We start from the raw sequence: 18,687 nt of genomic DNA, 5'->3' as shown, positions 1-18,687 counted from the left end.
TTACACTTCCTCAGTATTCTTCCAACAAATTTGAGTCCAGCCACAGCTAGATTCATGTGGTCGTTTCACCGTAAACCGCTCCGGACAGAAACTTTCAGATACCTGAATAGTGCAACTGGTTCACAAAGATGTTGGACATTTTCGTCCATTGGCACGCATTACATGAAATTTATATTTATTTAAAGTTAGTTGCCAATTTTTGCACCAGGCGAGTATCATCTGCAACTCGCTGTACATTTCGCAGGTTTGTAACGACGTTACCTCCCTGCAGTCAACTGCGACGTCTGCCAGCAGTGATCTCTGTGTAACCTTTATATATAACTCTGGTTTCTGAGTATAGAACTGTAGCGTGTGTGCAAATTCATGTGCTTTGCCTCGTCCGCCATGTTGTAGTTTGGCAAAGAAATTTCCATTGGTCTCTACATGACAAAGAATTGCAGACTTATTTCCCGTTTTGAACTTTATGCCAACTTATGATGTAATACGCTGATGTGGGAGCAGAATCGAAGGGTATTTTCTTTTCTTATGCTAGTGAAGTTTTTTAGCAACATGTTGTAGTTTAGCAAGAAACGAAATACGGTCATCTACGTGCGCTACGATCAGACAGCTGAAGTTCAACATCCACGTAGTATAGAGATCGCTGTCTGCCAGCAATCACGTAGAGTCACAGTCATCGGTCCTCGCATTATACCCTGAGTTTTGTCATACACTACATTGGATTCTGACGACTCTTCCTCATAAACTGCGATTTACCGAGTTCTGTGTGCTAGAAAATCTTCGGTCCAATCGTACATCAGTTCGAGTATCCCTAAGTGCGAATCTTGTTCACGAAACGATGCTGTGGAACTGCATCGAAGGCTTTGTGGAAGACAAGAAAACTGGGATTTACTGAGCGCCTTCAAAATATCATGAAAGAACAAATTCTAAAAGAAATCGTTATCATTTATACAGGTCTCAAGTTCAACCCACCCATCTGGGAGCCCTTTTTAGAGATTGGTACGACCTGTTTCCACTCACGAGTGACGCTCTGTTCGTGCAGTCACTTACCGTAAAATGTTGCTTCTTAGGCACACTGTTGCAGAAGTCCTGGATCTAGCTGGATGTATTCACCTACCTGCTATATTCACACCTCACGTCTGATCCCGAACCCTCATTTTCACATATTTCATATATTTATTCCACACTAACTTCAATGCCGTCTGAAAATTAATACACAAGGAAATAGGAGGCCTTTCAGTCACAACTTCAGAATATGCAGAAAGTTGAAAGAATACCCTCACGGCTACCTCATAATTTTTGCAACTGTCTATAAATGGCTCTGAGCACTATGCGACTTAATTTCTGAGGTCATCAGTCGCCTAGAACCTAGAACTAATTAAACCTATCTAACCTAAGGACATCACACACATCCATGCCCGAGGCAGGATTCGAACCTGCGACCGTAAACGGTCGCTCGGTTTCAGACTGCAGCGCATAGAACCGCTCGGCCACTACTGCCGGCGCAACTGTCTATAATGCGGTACTTTTTACCGGTTAACATCCTGAGTTGCCAAATACCTCTAGAATTCTACTTATACTGTTAGTTCTAATAAACACCTAGTGATCTCCTCCTACTGTTGTGGTCTTCAGTCCTGAGACTGGTTTGATGCAGCTCTCCATGCTACTCTATCCTGTACAAGCTTCTTCATCTCCCAGTACCTACTGCAGCCTACATCCCTCTGAATCTGCTTAGTGTATTTATCTCTTGGTCTCCCTCTACGATTTTTACCCTCCACGCTGCCCTCCAATACTAAATTGGTGATCCCTCGATGTCTCGGAACATGCCCAACCAACCGATACCTTCTTCTAGTCAAGTTGTGCCTCAATCTCCTCTTCTCCCCAATTCTGTCAATACCTCCTCTTTGGTTATGTGATCTACCCATCTAATCTTCAGCATTCTTCTGTAGCACCACATTTCGAAAGCTACAATTCCCTTCTTGTCTAAACTATTTATTGTCCACGTTTCACTTCCATACATGGCTACACTGCATACAAATACTTTCAGAAACGACTTCCTGACGTTTAAACCTATACTCGATGTTAACAAAATTTTCTTCTTCAGAAACGCTTTCCTTGCCATTGCCAGTCTACATTTTATATTCTCTCTACTTCGACCATCATCAGATATTTTGCTCCCCAAGTAACAAACTTCCTTTACTACTTTAAATGTCTCATTTCCTAATCTAATTCCCTCAGCATCACCCGACTTAATTCTATTACATTCCATTATCCTCGTTTTGCTTTTGTTGATGTTCATCTTATACCCTCCTTTCAAGACACTATCCATTCCGTTCAACTGCTCTTCCAAGTCCTTTGCTGTCTCTGACAGAATTACAATGTCATCGGCGAATCTCAAAGTTATTATTTCTTCTCCATGGATTTTAATACATACTCCGAACTTTTCTATTGTTTCCTTTATTGCTTGCTCAATATACAGATTGAGTAACATCGGAGACAGGCTACAACCTTGTCTCACTCCCTTCCCAACCACTGCTTCCCTTTCATACCCCTCGACTCGTATGACTGCCATCGGCTTTCTGTACAAATTGTAAATAGCCTTTCGCTCCATGTATTTTACCCCTGCCGCCTTCAGAATTTGAAATATAGTATTCCAATCAACATTGTCAAAAGCTTTCTCTAAGTCTACAAATGCTAGAAACGTAGGTTTGCCTTTCCTTAATCTTTCTTCTAAGATAAGTCGTAGGGTCACTATTGCCTCACGTGTTCCAACATTTCTACGGAATCCAAACTGATCTTCCCCGAGGTCGGCTTCTATCAGTTTTTACATTCGTCTGTAAAGAATTCGCGTTAGTATTCTGCAGCTGTGACTTATTAAACTGATAGTTCGGTAATTTTCACATCTGTCAACACCTACTTTCTTTGGGATTGGATCTCCTCTTACCAACCCATTAAACTTACTTTGGTGTTTTCAAGACTTTCGAATCCACCCTTTCCCAATGTATACATAAAAACCTAATTAAGCACTGTTCCTTCATAGAGTGCGCAACACAATTAAAGAATCACTTTCTTTGAAACCCTATAATTGTCTCCCATTTCGACTCAGACGTTTGAAATTTGGCTTAAGATGCCTACAACCTTCCTCTGTAATGGTGCAAAAGCGTGGCGCCCCGTGACGTCACCCTCGGGCTCGGCGACGCTTCAAACAGCAAGGTGTCGACTCATGCGAGGAAAAGGCCAAACCTCGGAAGTTCATGAGAAATACCGGGTGATCAAAATGTCAGTACAAATTTGAATACTGAATAAATCATGGAATAATGTAGGTAGAGAGGTACAAATTGACACACATGCTTGGAATGGCATTCCCCCAGGGGCTCAGCATTCACTTGCTGAGTACGGGCTTGGCGACCCCGGGGTCCTGAGCTGGGGACTGGTCTGCGCCGCCAGTAATCTTGGCTTGACCGCCTGGATTGCGAGGAAGGCCAACCTCTATAAAAACCCCTCAATCTTTCGGTGTGCTCCACGCCTAGAAGATGCATGGCTGTTGGGGTGGAACAGTCGCAAGCGGGAAACCTCTGGGGCACCTGCCGCACCCCAGTTGTATAAGGCTTACTCAGGCACGCGGGGCTCTGTCTGAGCGGACCTTTAGTTCCCTAGCTGCTCGTGGGACCGCAATGGACCCTTCGACCTCTAAATTTCCCCCTACCAGTGGCTTGGGTGGGCCACTGTAACTGTAGTAACGGAGCACATGCTGATAATCAGAATGTGTTTTTGATTATTAAAAGGAAGGAGGGTAGCTTTGAGAGGGTTTCTCCCTTTTACATGCACAAGGGTCTTGAGGGAATTGCAGGAACACTGAAAACTGTAAAGCGACTGCGCAATGGGACTCTGTTAGTTGAGACTTCTAGTTCCCGTCAAGTCGCTTCCCTTCGGAAAGCAACCTGTCTAGGAGAGTACGCTATCGAGACCGAGCTCCACTCCACTTTGAATTATAGTAAGGGTGTTGTGACGTGTAGGGACTTGGTGGATATCCCCATAGACGAGTTAAAATCTGAGTGGGCTGACAAGGTATTGTTGACGTGCAGCATATTATGAAACGAGTCGATGGGGACCTCGTCATATCTGACTCGTTTATTCTCACGTTCAGTTGCCCGAGACACCCAGAGCATGTTAAAGCGGGGTTCTTACGTTTGCCAGTACGGCCATATTTCCCCAACCCAATGCGCTGTTTTAAATGTCAGCGCTTTGGGCGTACTACGTTGGGGTGCAATGGGATAGCCACTTGTGGTAAATGTGGTCAGCCTGCCCATGACGGAGCCGATTGTTCATCACCTGTGAAGTGCGTGAATTGCTCTGGGAGTCACCCTGTCTGGAGTCGGATCTGCCCCATCTATCTCGAAGAACGGAAGGTACAGGAGATTAAAACATCTAAGCGCATCCCCTATGGTGAGGTCAAGAAGCTCTTTGAGGCCATGCAACCTCCTGTGTTTTCAACATCTTTCGCTTCCGCTCTCAAAAACCCGGTACAACTGGCCACTGTTGCTACGCAAACGGAGGTTGCTAGTGTTAGCACTAATACCTGCGCTTGCCAGTGCACTTGTGCTGCTGCGGTAGTTTTGCAACCTGCGGCTCTCCCCGCTACGTCGGACAAGGCCGTGGTTGCTGACATTGGGGTACTTCCTGCCTCTCCCCATATGGCGCCTTCTGCCCAGGCGAGTAAAGCTCCAACTGTTGACAAGGCTCTGCATTCTAAGCCCCCCAAGACAAAGCCTCAGAAGGTGAAGGTTTTGCCACCTAAGGAGACTAGTCAGCGTCGGTCCGATGACGAGGCCATCGTACTGTCTGACATCTCCCGTGGGTCGTCATCGGAGCTTATGGACATTGATGTCGACCGGGGGCGATCTTCTCGCCCCAGGAATAAATCTCCGGCCAGTACGGGTTCACCTCCAAAGCACAGAGGCAGGGTGAAAGTTCAGCCACCCTGATCACTGGCTCCCATATTACAGTGGAACCTGAATGGGTTCAGGACGCATGTGGCCGAATTACAACTCCTTATACGAGAGTGCTCCTTGTGCTTATGTCTCCAAGAGACACATTTTCGGCCCCCTGATGCTCCTTCTTTACGGGGCTATACCGTATATCGAAAAGATGATCTGACGGGGGAAAGGGCATAGGGTGGTGGTGCGGTTTTTGTCCGTGACATGCACCCCTCATCTGAGCTCCTCTCGTCACCGACTTGCAAGCAGTTGCAGTTGACATTCTTGTGGGTCGGAGGCTCACAGTCTGTTCAGTTTATTTACCGCCTCTGGATGCGACAGACTCTGAGGCTCTCACGGACTTTATTAGCCAACACCCCGCCCATTTCTTCTTCTGGGGGACTTCAACGCTCATAATGTCTTATGGGGCTCTCCGACTACTTGCACCAGGGGTCGCATTCTGGAAAGCCTCATGATGTCTGAAGAACTGTGCATCCTCAACTCTGGTGCTCCCACTCATTTCTGTACTGCTTCCGGGTCGTCATCGGCTATTGACCTTTCCTTTTGCTCTCCAGCACTTGCGGATTCTGGTCCGTGGGAGGCTGCTGCTGACCTCCATTCTAGGGACCACTTCCCCCTTTGGATTCGCCTCCTGGATGAGGCTGTGGCATTACCAGTGCCGCCCCGGTGGCACCACTGCAGAGCTGACTGGACACTTTTCAGCCAACCGGCTGTTTTGGAACACTGTGCCAGCGTCCACGAATGGGTAGACCATGTTACAGCCGTGATCTCCCATGCTGCTGAATTGTCAATCCCACCGTCATCCGGTCATCCCAAGAGGCGTCCTGTCCCTTGGTGGACCACTGAGTGCCACTCAGCCATCCGAGCCCTCCGTGCTGCTCTGCGCCGCTTCAAGTGCCGTCCCTAAGCGGCCTTTCGGGTGGCAAGAGCCAGAGCGCGGCGAGTGATTAAAGAGAGCAAACGACGGTCGTGGCAATCGTTCTTGAACTCCATCTCTCGCTCCACTAGTTCTACGAAAGTATGGGAAGCCATCAGGAGGATTTCCGGGTAACTCAGCCAGCTACCCGTCACGGCATTGCTGCATCAGGGATGTCTCCTCACGGCGCCGAGAGACATTGCCAAGACACTGGCCATGCATTTTGCGGACTCTACCGCCACTATTAACTGTGATCCAGATTTCTGCCGCTACCGCACTGCCATCGAGAGGGTTCACTTGGACTTCCGGTCTCTAAATTCTCAACCCTATAACTGCCCCTTCACAATGTGGGAACTGCATTCTGCGCTGTCTGTGGCTCATAATACTGCGCCTGGTCATGATCAAATCCGATACAGCATGCTGCGGCACTTGTTGCTGCCATCCAAGGAAGTTCTCCTGAGCTGTTTCAATAAGATATGGTTATCCGGCACGCACCCTGACTCGTGGAGGGAGGCGATTTTGATTCCCCTCCTCAAACCAGGGAAGGACCGAACGCATCCCAGTAGTTATCGCAGTATTGCTTTGACGAGCTGTGTTGGGAAGACGTTGGAACGCATGGTCAACCGCCGCCTGGTTTGGCTGCTCAAGACCAGGCAGCTCCTTAGCCCCTCTCAGTGTGGCTTTCGGAGATGTCGTTCCACTATAGACAACTTGACCCTGCTTGAGGCCGCCATCCAGCAGGCCTTCCTACGTAACCAGCATTGTCTAAGGGTCTTCTTTGACATTAATAAGGCGTATGACACTACTTGGTGACGCCTTATCCTCAATCAACTCCATGAGTGGGGCTTTCGTGGCCGTCTCCCCATCTTCATTTGGTCCTTTCTTTCTCACCGCCTCTTTCGGTATCGGGTTGGTAATGTGCCATATGATTTGTACGTGCAGGAGAATGGTGTTCCTCAGGGCAGCGTTTTAAGTGTCACCCTCTTTGCCGTCGCTATTAACAGTATCACGTCCACTATCCGGAGTCCTGACCAATGCTCCTTGTTTGTGGACGATTTTGCTGTTTTCTGTTCTTCCTCCAGTCTTGTAACTGCTAGTCGGCAGTTGCAGCTTACAATAAAGCGCTTAGAGGCATGGACTGCAAAGACGGGTTTTACTTTTTCTGCAGACAAATCTGTGTGTGTTCATTTTAATCGTTCTCGGCGTCCTTTTACCTCCCCTGAATTGCGTTTGAGGGACACCGTTCTTCCTTTTAGAGACACTGTGAGGTTCCTGGGCCTCACTTTTGATTCCAAGTTGTCGTGGTTGCCTCACCTTAAAGACCTCAAGGTGCGGGCCCTGAAGGCACTAAATATTTTGAAGTGCCGGAGCCATCGGTCCTGGGGAGCAGATCGGGAGCGTCTGCTGCAGTTTTATAGGGCTTTCGTCCGATCGCGTCTTGACTATGCTTGCACCGTGTATGGGTCAGCACTGCCTTCGTATCTGAAGATCCTTGACGCAGTACACCATGAGGGTATCAGGCTGGCCGCTGGTGCCTTCCGTACCAGTCCCATCCCCAGCCTGTGTGCTGAGGCAGGGGAACCGCCGCTCGCCATCCGGCGGAAACTCCTCATGGTGCGACGGGTGTGTCATTTCCTTGCCTGTCCTACCTCCCCTGTGTACCCTACCGTTGCCCGACCGCCTATGGAACGTCTCTTTTCCAGTCGTCCCAGGGCAACGAGACCATTTGGGATTCGTGCCAAGCATTTGCTAGAGTCCCTTGGTGTGGAGCGTGTGGCCCCCCAACGACAAGGTTTTACTCGCCTGCCTCCCTGGTTGCTCCAGAAGCCCAGCATCCTTCTAGATTTGTCGGAGAACCGGAGGAACTGCACTCCCGCGTTTGTTTTTAGCTCCTTATTTTACGATATTTTAAACCAGCATCCGGACCATGTACTTGTATTCACAGATGGCTCTAATCAGGGGGACTCTGTTGGTTGTGCTATTGTTTTCCCTGATCGAGTCGTCAAGTTACGGATTCCTGCGGCGTTTACCATCCTTGATGCCGAATTGTTTGCAATCTTGCGGGCATTGGAGCAGATGAGATGTGTTCCCAGTCTTAAGTTCCTCATCTGTTCTGACTCCCTGAGTGCCCTTCAGACCATGCAACACTTGTACCCAGCGGATACGGTCGTCCAGAACATCCATGATGCCCTACTCCACCTGCAACGGCAGGGGAAGGAGGTTTCTTTCTGCTGGGTGCCGGGGCACGTGGGTATTAGGGGAAACGAACTGGCGGATGTGGCTGCCAAAGATGCATGTTCCCTCCCTCACGTTGTTGAATGTGCTGTCCCCCTCCATGCTGTAACCTCCCTTTTGCGTTTTCGTGTTACGCATCAATGGGAAGAGGAGTGGCTGGCAGTTTCTGACAATAAGCTGCGTCTGGTAAAGGCCACTACGCGACCATGGTGTACGTCCTACCAGTCATACAGGCGGGATGAGGTTCTCCTCACTCGCCTCCGCATCGGGCACAGTCCCTTAACGCGTGGTTTTTTTACTCCGGCTGGAGGACCCACCAATCTGCAGTGCTTGTGGCGTCCAGGTTACTGTCCGCCACATTTTACTTGACTGTCTTTTATTCTCTGACCAGAGGGCGGTGGTTTCTTTGCCACCGGATTTGCCCTCTATTTTGCAAGACGACGCAGCGACTGTGGTTAAGGTCTTAAGGTTTTGTGTCCTGTCCAATCTGTTGCCTCGGATTTTAGGGAGAGGGTTTTAATGTGCTGCTGGGTGACTGGCTCACCCAGGTTTTAGGTAAGAGGTCCGACAGTCACGACTACCTCCTTGTTTCCCTTCGGTTTCTGTTCTCTCTTCCTTGTGTTTCCTTTCCTTTTTTAGTGTGTTCTTTCTCCTCTTGTTTTGCCTCTGTATGTGGGGATTTGGAACTGCGTCAGGTCTGCGTCTTTTAGCCATTCTCCTTGATCGCTGTTCGTCTTAGTCCCTTCACTGCATGTGTTCCTGTTTTTATGTGCTTGGGCGCTGATGACCACGCTGTTTAGCGCCCGTAAACCTCAAACACACACACACACACACACTTGGAATGACATGCGGTTTTATCAGAACAAAAAAAAATAAAAAAAATAAAAAGGTTCAACAGATATGCGACAGATGGCTCTTCATCTGATCAGAATAGCAATAATTAGCATAACAAAGTAAGACAAAGCAAATATGATCTTCTTTACAGGAAATGCTCAATATGTCCATCATCATTCCTCAACAATAGCTGTAGTCGAGGAATAATGTTGTTAACATCACTGTAAAGCATGTCTGGAGTTATGGTGAGGCATTGGCGTCGAAAGTTGTCTTTCATCATCCCTAGAGATGTCGGTCGATCACGATAGAATTGCGACTTCAGGTAACCCCAAAGCCAATAAGCGCATAGACTGAGGTCTGGGGACCTGGGAGGCCAAGCATGACGAAAGTGGCGGCTGAGCTCACAATCATCACCAAACGACGCGCGCAAAAGATCTGTCGGACATTTTGTAAGCTTCGTGTTTTTTTTTTTTGTTTTGTTCTAGTAAAACCCCAAGTGCCATTCCAAGCATGTGTGTCAATTTTTACCACTCTATCTGCATTATTCCGTGCTTCATTAAGTTTTCAAGTTTATACTGACTTTTTAATCACCCAGTATAACGTCTTCTGAGTGGCCGAAGAAATACACTCCTGGAAATTGAAATAAGAACACCGTGAATTCATTGTCCCAGGAAGGGGAAACTTTATTGACACATTCCTGGGGTCAGATACATCACATGATCACACTGACAGAACCACAGGCACATAGACACAGGCAACACAGCATGCACAATGTCGGCACTAGTAAAGTGTATATCCACCTTTCGCAGCAATGCAGGCTGCTATTCTCCCATGGAGACGATCGTAGAGATGCTGGATGTAGTCCTGTGGAACGGCTTGCCATGCCATTTCCACCTGGCGCCTCAGTTGGACCAGCGTTCGTGCTGGACGTGCAGACCGCGTGAGACGACGCTTCATCCAGTCCCAAACATGCTCAATGGGGGACAGATCCGGAGATCTTGCTGGCCAGGGTAGTTGACTTACACCTTCTAGAGCACGTTGGGTGGCACGGGATACATGCGGACGTTCATTGTCCTGTTGGAACAGCAAGTTCCCTTGCCGGTCTAGGAATGGTAGAACGATGGGTTCGATAACGGTTTGGATGTACCGTGCACTATTCAGTGTCCCCTCGACGATCACCAGAGGTGTACGGCCAGTGTAGGAGATCGCTCCTCACACCATGATGCCGGGTGTAGGCCCTGTGTACCTCGATCGTATGCAGTCCTGATTGTGGCGCTCGCCTGCACGGCGTCAAACACGCATACGACCATCATTGGCACCAAGGCAGAAGCGACTCTCATCGCTGAAGACGACACGTCTCCATTCGTCCCTCCATTCACGCCTGTCGCGACACCACTGGAGGCAGGCTGCACGCTGTTGGGGCGTGAGCGGAAGACGGCCTAACGGTGTGCGGGACCGTAGCCCAGCTTCATGGAGACGGTTGCGAATGGTCCTCGCCGATACCCCAGGAGCAACAGTGTCCCTAATTTGCTGGGAAGTGGCGATGCGGTCCCCTACGGCACTGCGTAGGATCCTACGGTCTTGGCGTGCATCCGTGCGTCGCTGCGGTCCGGTCCCAGGTCGACGGGTACGTGCACCTTCCGCCGACCACTGGCGACAACATCGATGTACTGTAGAGACCTCACGCCCCACGTGTTGAGCAATTCGGCGGTACGTCCACCCGGCCTCCCGCATGCCCACTATACGCCCTCGCTCAAAGTCCGTCAACTGCACATACGGTTCACGTCCACGCTGTCGCGGCATGCTTACAGTGTTAAAGACTGCCGTATGCCACGGCAAACTGGCTGACACTGACGGCGGCGGTGCCCAAATGCTGCGCAGCTAGCGCCATTCGACGGCCAACACCGCGGTTCTTGGTGTGTCCGCTGTGCCGTGCGTGTGATCATTGCTTGTACAGCCCTCTCGCAGTGTCCGGAGCAAGTATGGTGGGTCTGACACACCGGTGTCAATGTGTTCTTTTTTCCATTTCCAGGAGTGTATTTCAGACACATCGCCTCATTGAATCGACACGAAAAGGCCTCAGAATATGGCATAATGGGCGTCAATGAAACCACTCCTTTCCCTGTGGCGCTTATTTTTACACATTTTGCTGCCGAAAACGACAGTTTGCAGTACGACATGCAACAGGATGACGTTCTTGACATCCTTTGAGACTGCTGACTCTCGCGGATGAGTCAACCCTTCCCTAAGAGCACCGCGGGCTTGCAACCCCATTGAAAGTGATCTGACCCATTCGGAGGGTAGCGCGACTGCGAATTTGCTCAGCTATTCAGGGTGGAACTACCAGGCACCGTTCAAAATCGTTCAACGAAATCTGGACGTGATCTGAGGCAGCAAAGGGCGTTTACGTCTTTTCAGCGCTGCTCTTTGGCGCCCTCCCGTGCCCCCCCCCCCCCCCCATAGTTCGGCATTTCCATCAGCGTCACCCACGTACCTCTGTCGAGCACTTTAAAAATATATGAGTACAGAGATTTTGAATCTATTCAGTTGAGCTGCGCTCCTCTGCTGCTGTAATGTCTGCTCGCCGCTCGCCGGCATGTGCAGTGTAAGGGGTTTCAAAGGGGTTGTCTTCCTTCAGGTGCTGGAGCGACAGCGGACTAGCACTATGTTGAATGAGTGTCGAAGTCTCAGTACAGGTACATTTATAAAGTGCTCGACAAAGGTGTGCGGGTGACATTGAGGTTGTTGCCAAATTGGGGATCTTAGATGGACCCTTTTCGGTTTTACTTACGTACGTCTCAGTGTTGCACCTCTCGTGATTACGCCACAGGGGAGTGCGAAACAGTGGGACTGAGAAAGCGTTAACACCTTTTGCTGATTCGGATCAAAAAATGGCTCTGAGCACTATGGGACTTAACTGCTGCCGGCCGGAGTGGCCGAGCGGTTCTAGGCGCTAGAGTCTGGAACCGCGTGACCGATACGGTCGCAGGTTCGAATCCTGCTTCGGGCTTGGATGTGTCTGACGTCCTTAGGTTAGTTAGGTTTAAGTAGTTCTAAGTTCTACGGGACTGATGACCTCAGCAGTTGAGTCTCATAGTGCTCACAGCCATTTGAACTTAACTGCTGAGTCATCAGTCCCTTAGAACTTAAAACTACTTAAATCTAACTAACCTAAGGACGTCACACAAACCCATGCCCGAGGCAGGATTCGAACCTGTGACCGTAGCGGTCGCGCGGTTCCAGACTGTAGCGCCTGGAACCGCTTGGCCACCCCGGCCGGCTGATTCATATCAAGTTCAGATTTCATTGAATGGTTTTGAATGGTCCCTAGTGGTTCCTCCCTGTATAACAGAGAAAAAATTGTGATCATTCTACATTCTACGTTTAATGGCGCTGCATGCCTACAATTTCTTAGAGAAGTGTTGAATCGTCTGTGGAGCGTCAGTCTCAGTGGGTGTCAAGAACGTCGTCCTGTTGCACATCGTGCTGCATACAGTCGTTTTCGACTGCAAAATGTGTGAAAACGAACGCCCAAAGGAAAGGGGTGGTTTCAGTTACGTCCTTTTGCCACTTCTTCAGGCCTCTTCGTTTCGATGGTGGTGATGTGTCTGAAATGTTTTCTTCGGCCACCCAAAAGAAAACCGATTAATTTTAACCCAGGGCGTTGAAGATATGACCTACATCACAGAGGTCTCAAGATAAAGGGAGAAAAGCGTGTAAAAGTGGATGTGACGAACTGACCATCGTGTGACACGTCTACGGTGGCATTGGGTAGAGTAGTGGTGAAATTTGTTGTTAATATGACGTCATTAATCCATCTTACGTCTAGTGTGAACTTCTAAGCTCTGCCTTTCTTTTTTTTCTTTTAAGCATGTGTTGATGTCTTGCTGTTTGAAGTGTCGCTGAGCCCACCTCTCTCCATTCATACTTACATCTGGGCTCTCTTCTACCCTTTATATATTACTCTCCTCGTAACAGTGGTATTTTGGGGATGTTTCAGATCGTCAGCGATAGATTGGGCGACTCGCGTGATTAGAATTGGTTTCAGAGGCAGGGACTAGTGTGCTGTAGTGCTATCTCTATATCGACTGAGGCAAATTCCGTGAGGGTTCCTTGGAAAAGGACACGGCTGGTTACCATCTCCTTCTTCCACCAGCCCGCGAGCATGTGCTCTCTCTCTTTCTCTCTCTCTCTCTCTCTCTCTCTCTCTCTCCCTCCCTCCCCCTATACATAGAGTTTCAATTATCTCGTCTCACGTTTCGATGTTATCATATTTAATAATCATATGAATGGGCCACTGTGATCCAAAAGCAGTCGGTTTTAACGAGTGCCGCTGCGTCGTTTCCGTGTTGCGATTTCTTGACACTGCCATGTGATTACTTACTAGAACTATTTAATCAAGGCCTGTTTCGTCAAATGGCGACACTCTCTGTCCACTACGGAAATCGTCTACACTGACCGGTTAATTTGTCAGTCTTGTTGAGCTTTCGACGACTTCCTACGTCGTCATCGTCAGGAGTTATCCGTAGGCCGTGTAATACTCCATTTGACCGAACTGTGTCACCGAGACAACACCAAGTCACGGATCCTCCATATGCTACCAGAAATTAGGTCGCTGTCTATAATGGAATAACATTGGTAGAATTGTTGATTTCGTTGATGGTGAATGACAGAGCGTATTTCTCTGTTCCTTTTCAGCATTAAGCACCAGTTTCCGTGACCCATCAAGGGTATAGAGGCGCTGCCCCGATTAAAATTAAAATGCAACTTTCATCACATTCACAAGGAATTTAATAAATTCCAAGAATACTGAGACCGAAGCTGGGAGCAGCAACTCCTTAATTTTCTGAGTGGTGGGAAAATGGATTGAAAAACCGTGTCTGCGCAGGGCCCTACATATTTTATTAGTAGTAGCTTCGAAAAAAGGAAGAAGTGCTGTACGCTGGCCATCTTCTGGTATTGAGTATCTCTGTGTTCTTCTTTCTTAGAGACAGCTAACGTAGTACCTCGTTCATTGCAGCCATTTTACCAAAACATATTTCTCAGGTATCGGATTTCAGAAACAAAGTGGTCCTTATGAGAACCAGTTTTATCTGTGTATCAATGCGTTTAAAGTTGCATTATTATCTTCTAGATGGTGAAAACTTCGCGTACTGAGACGTAGGTCAGCATTATCGGCTTCCAGTAAACAGAGTGACTCAACCACCCATCTGACTTTGCAACAACTTTAAGCGGGACAGCGGGTTTGCACCCTCAGTGGTGCACGGAAATGGGTGCTCGATGTTGAAATGCAACAGAGAAATAAGCTCAGCCATCCACCAACTGTCGAAATCAGCGTCACTACCAATGTTTTTGTATCGTAGACATCGACGCAAACTTGGGCTACATAGGAAGTTTCATCCCCTCACGACGTCTGCGTGGCATAATACATCCAGATAAAAAACGTACTATACGGTCTAAGGAAAACTCCTGACAATGACGATGGTGGAAGTCATCGAAAGCTTGAGACTGAATACATACCTGTCGCAGCAATAACTCCGTAAAGTATTTATTCAGTAACAGCCCCTGTCATTATTGGCTCTGTCCTAAGTTGAACCAGTAACATTCTCTGCAGTATGCTGCCTGTTGGTAAGTAACCTATGGACAATATCGTGAATGATACTAATCTATCAAAAACTCCGCTGATACCACAGGAAACCACTTAGACTGTTTTCAGTTCACAGGTGCATACTAAAAAGCTGGTACCGTTTTACAGATTACAATTACAGTTTACCATTACGAAATTATGTATTAACTAACTTCTCTTCCACTATTTTTTCTCTAGAATTAATTTAAAAAAAAATAAAATCTCATTTACTTCAGCATCTCCGAACATGATACGATTATTATCCATACAGCACATTACTTATCATTTGCATACGATCATCAACTGAAAGGAGTCTTCATGGCTGACACTGCTGCTAATGTAGGTTTATGCGGTGGCGCTGGAATGTGAAGTTGGCTCTTCAAATTCCGGCCGTAGAAGAAATTTTTATCGCCAGTATTTAGCAGCCCATGAGATAAACGGTGGTGGCGTCATGCACTTAATCAAGTATTGACCAATATGCTGAGCTACATTCCAAATCATTATGCAATATTTGATGGTACGACAGCAAGTTACACGTGTCTGTAGGATGGGGACTTTAAGCTCAGCAGTCCCTTCAGTGATACTAGAGGGAAATAGTATATGCTTTGGCATCCGTTTCCGCTCTCTCGTTTCTCTCATTATATTCCTCCTCCTCCGCATCATCATCATTATTAGTACCACTAATAACTAAAACGACAAAACGTCGTGTGGTAGAAATATCTGCACTAGGGAAAGAAGGCATACAGCAAGTAAAGTAACGTAAATATAAAAACAAATTGTCGATAAACTAAAAAGCATTATAGTCCCACCTTTGGGAAAGTATAAACTGGTTAGAGCTTCATGTTTTCAAACGACATTGTCACCGTCACATTGTTCCTTTATCTACCTTCCAGGCCTATTACCCCAATACATCAGAAGTTCCTACCGCTTGTTTATTATACTGGCATAGTTACATGCCATTTGATCTTACGTATCAATAACAGTACCAGTAACTTATTTGTCTGAGGATCACTTTAAAATGACATGGTATATATCATCTTAACACAAGTAACCCCCCCCCCCCCCCCCCAATAAACCATGGACCTTGACGTTGGTGCCTTGCTTGCGTGCCTCAGCGATACAGATAGCCGTACCGTACAACAACAACGGAGGGGTATCTGTTGAGAGGCCAGACAAACGTGTGGTTCCTGAAGAGGGGAAGCAGCCTTTTCAGTAGTTGCAAGGGCAACAGTCTGGATGATTGACTGATCTGGCCTTGTAACACTAATCAAAACGGCCTTGCTGTGCTGGTACTGCGAACGGCTGAAAGCAATGGGAAACTACGGTCGTAATTTTTCCCGAGGGCATGCAGCTTTACTGTATGGTTAAATGATGATGGCGTCCTCTTGGGTAAAATATTCCGGAGGTAAAATAGTCCCCCATTCGGATCTACGGGCGGGGACTACTCAAGAGGATGTCGTTATCAGGAGAAAGAAAACTGGCGTTCTACGGATCGGAGCGTGGAATGTCGGACCCCTTAATCGGGCATGTAGGTTAGAAAATTTAAAAAGGGAAATGGATAGGTTAAAGTTAGATATAGTGGGAATCAGTGAGGTTCGGTGGAAGAAGGAACAAGGCTTCTGGTCAGGTGACTACAGGGTCATAAACACAAAATCAAATAGGGGTAATGCAGCAGTAGGTTTAATAATGAACAGGGAAATAGGAATGCGGGTAAGCTACTACAAACAGCATAGTGAACGCATTATTGTGGCCAAGATAGATATGAAGCCCACGCCTACTACAATAGTAGAAGTTTATATGCCAACTAGCTCTGCAGATGACGAAGAAATTGAAGAAATGTATGATGAAATAAAAGAAATTATTCAGATTGTGAAGGGAGACGAAAATTTAATAGTCATGGGTGACTGGAATTCGGCAGTAGGAAAAGGGAGAGAAGGAAACGTAGTAAGTGAATATGGATTGGGGCTAAGATATGAAAGAGGAAGCCGCCTGGTAGAATTTTGCACAGAGCACAACTTAATCATAGCTAACACTTGGTTCAAGAATCATGAAAGAATGTTGTATACAAGGAGGATGCCTGGAGATACTGACAGGTTTCAGATAGATTATATAATGGTAAGACAGAGATTTAGGAACCAGGTTTTATATTGTAAGACATTTCCAGGGGCAGATGTAGATTCTGACCACAATCTATTGGTTATGACCTGTAGATTAAAACTGAAGAAACTGCAAAAAGGTGGGAATTTAAGGAGATGGAACCTGGATAAACTGACTAAACCAGAGGTTGTACTGCATAAGGGAACAATTGACAGGAATGGGGGGAAGAAATACAGTAGAAGAAGAATGGGTAGCTTTGAGGGATGAAGTAGTGAAGGCAGCAGAGGATCAAGTAGGTAAAAAGACGAGGGCTAGTAGAAATCCTTAGGTAACAGAAGAAATACTGAATTTAATTGATGAAAGGGGAAAATATAAAAATGCAGTAAATGAAGTAGGCAAAAAGGAATACAGACGTCTCAAAAATGAGATCGACAGGAAGTGCAAAATGGCTAAGCAGGGATGGCTGGTGGACAAATGTGACGATGTAGAGGCTTATCTCACTAGGGGTAAGATAGATATTGCCTACAGGAAAATTAAAGAGACCTTTGGAGAAAAGAGAACCACTTGTATGAATATCAGAAGCTCAGATGGAGACCCAGTTCTAAGCAAAGAAGGGAAAGCAGAAAGGTGGAAGGAGTATATAGAGGGTCTATACAAGGGCGATGTACTTGAGGATAATATTATGGAAATGGAAGAGGATGTAGATGAAGATGAAATGGGAGATATAATACTGCGTGAAGAGTTTGACAGAGCACTGAAAGACCTGAGTCGAAACAAGGCTTCGGAGTAGACATCATTCCATTAGAACTACTGACAGCCTTGGGAGAGCCAGTCCTGATGAAACTCTACCATCTGGTGAGCAAGATGTATGAGACAGGCGAAGTACCCTCATACTTCAAGAAGAATATAATAATTCCAATCCCAAAGAAAGCAGGTGTTGACAAATGTGAAAATTACCGCACCATCAATTTAATAAGTCACGGCTGCAAAATACTAAAGCGAATTCATTACGGACGAATGGAAAAACTAGCAGAATCCGACCTCGGGGAAGATCAGTTTGGATTCCGTAGAAATGTTGGAACACGTGAGGCAATAGTGACCCTACGACTTATCTTAGAAGCTAGATTAAGAAAAGGCAAACATACGTTTCTAGCATTTATAGACTTGGAGAAAGCTTTTGACAATGATGACTGGAATACGCTCTTTCAAATTCTGAAGGTGGCAGGGGTAAAATACAGGGAGCGAAAGGCTATTTACAATTTGTACAGAAAGCCGATGGCAGTCATACGAGTCGAGGGGTATGAAAGGGAAGCAGTGGTTGGGAAGGGCGTGAGACAGGGTTGTAGCCTGTCTCCGATGTTACTCAATCTGTATATTGAGCAAGCAATAAAGGAAACAAAAGAAAAGTTCGGAGTAGGTATTAAAATCCATGAAGAAGAAATAATAACTTTGAGATTCGCCGATGACATTGTAATTCTGTCAGAGACAGCAAAGGACTTGGAAGAACAGTTGAACGGAATGGATAGTGTCTTGAAAGGAGGGTATAAGATGAACATCAACAAAAGCAAAACGAGGATAATGGAATGTAATAGAATTCAGTCGGGCGATGCTGAGGGAATTAGATTAGGAAATGAGACATTTAAAGTAGTAAAGGAGGTTTGTTATTTGGGGAGCAAAATATCTGATGATGGTCGAAGTAGAGAGAATATAAAATGTAGACTGGCAATGGCAAGGAAAGCGTTTCTGAAGAAGAAAATTTTGTTAACATCGAGTATAGGTTTAAATGTCAGGAAGTCGTTTCTAAAAATATTTGTATGCAGTGTAGCCATGTATGGAAGTGAAACGTGGACAATAAATAGTTTAGACAAGAAGGGAATTGAAGCTTTCGAAATGTGGTGCTACAGAAGAATGCTGAAGATTAGATGGGTAGATCACATAACTAATGAGGAGGTATTGACAGAATTGGGGAGAAGAGGAGATTGAGG

Source organism: Schistocerca gregaria, chromosome X (assembly GCF_023897955.1).
Source record: "Schistocerca gregaria isolate iqSchGreg1 chromosome X, iqSchGreg1.2, whole genome shotgun sequence".
In the NCBI taxonomy this organism is placed as follows: domain Eukaryota; kingdom Metazoa; phylum Arthropoda; class Insecta; order Orthoptera; family Acrididae; genus Schistocerca; species Schistocerca gregaria.
The sequence above is the reverse complement of the archived record's forward strand: the minus strand, read 5'-3'. Positions refer to the sequence as shown.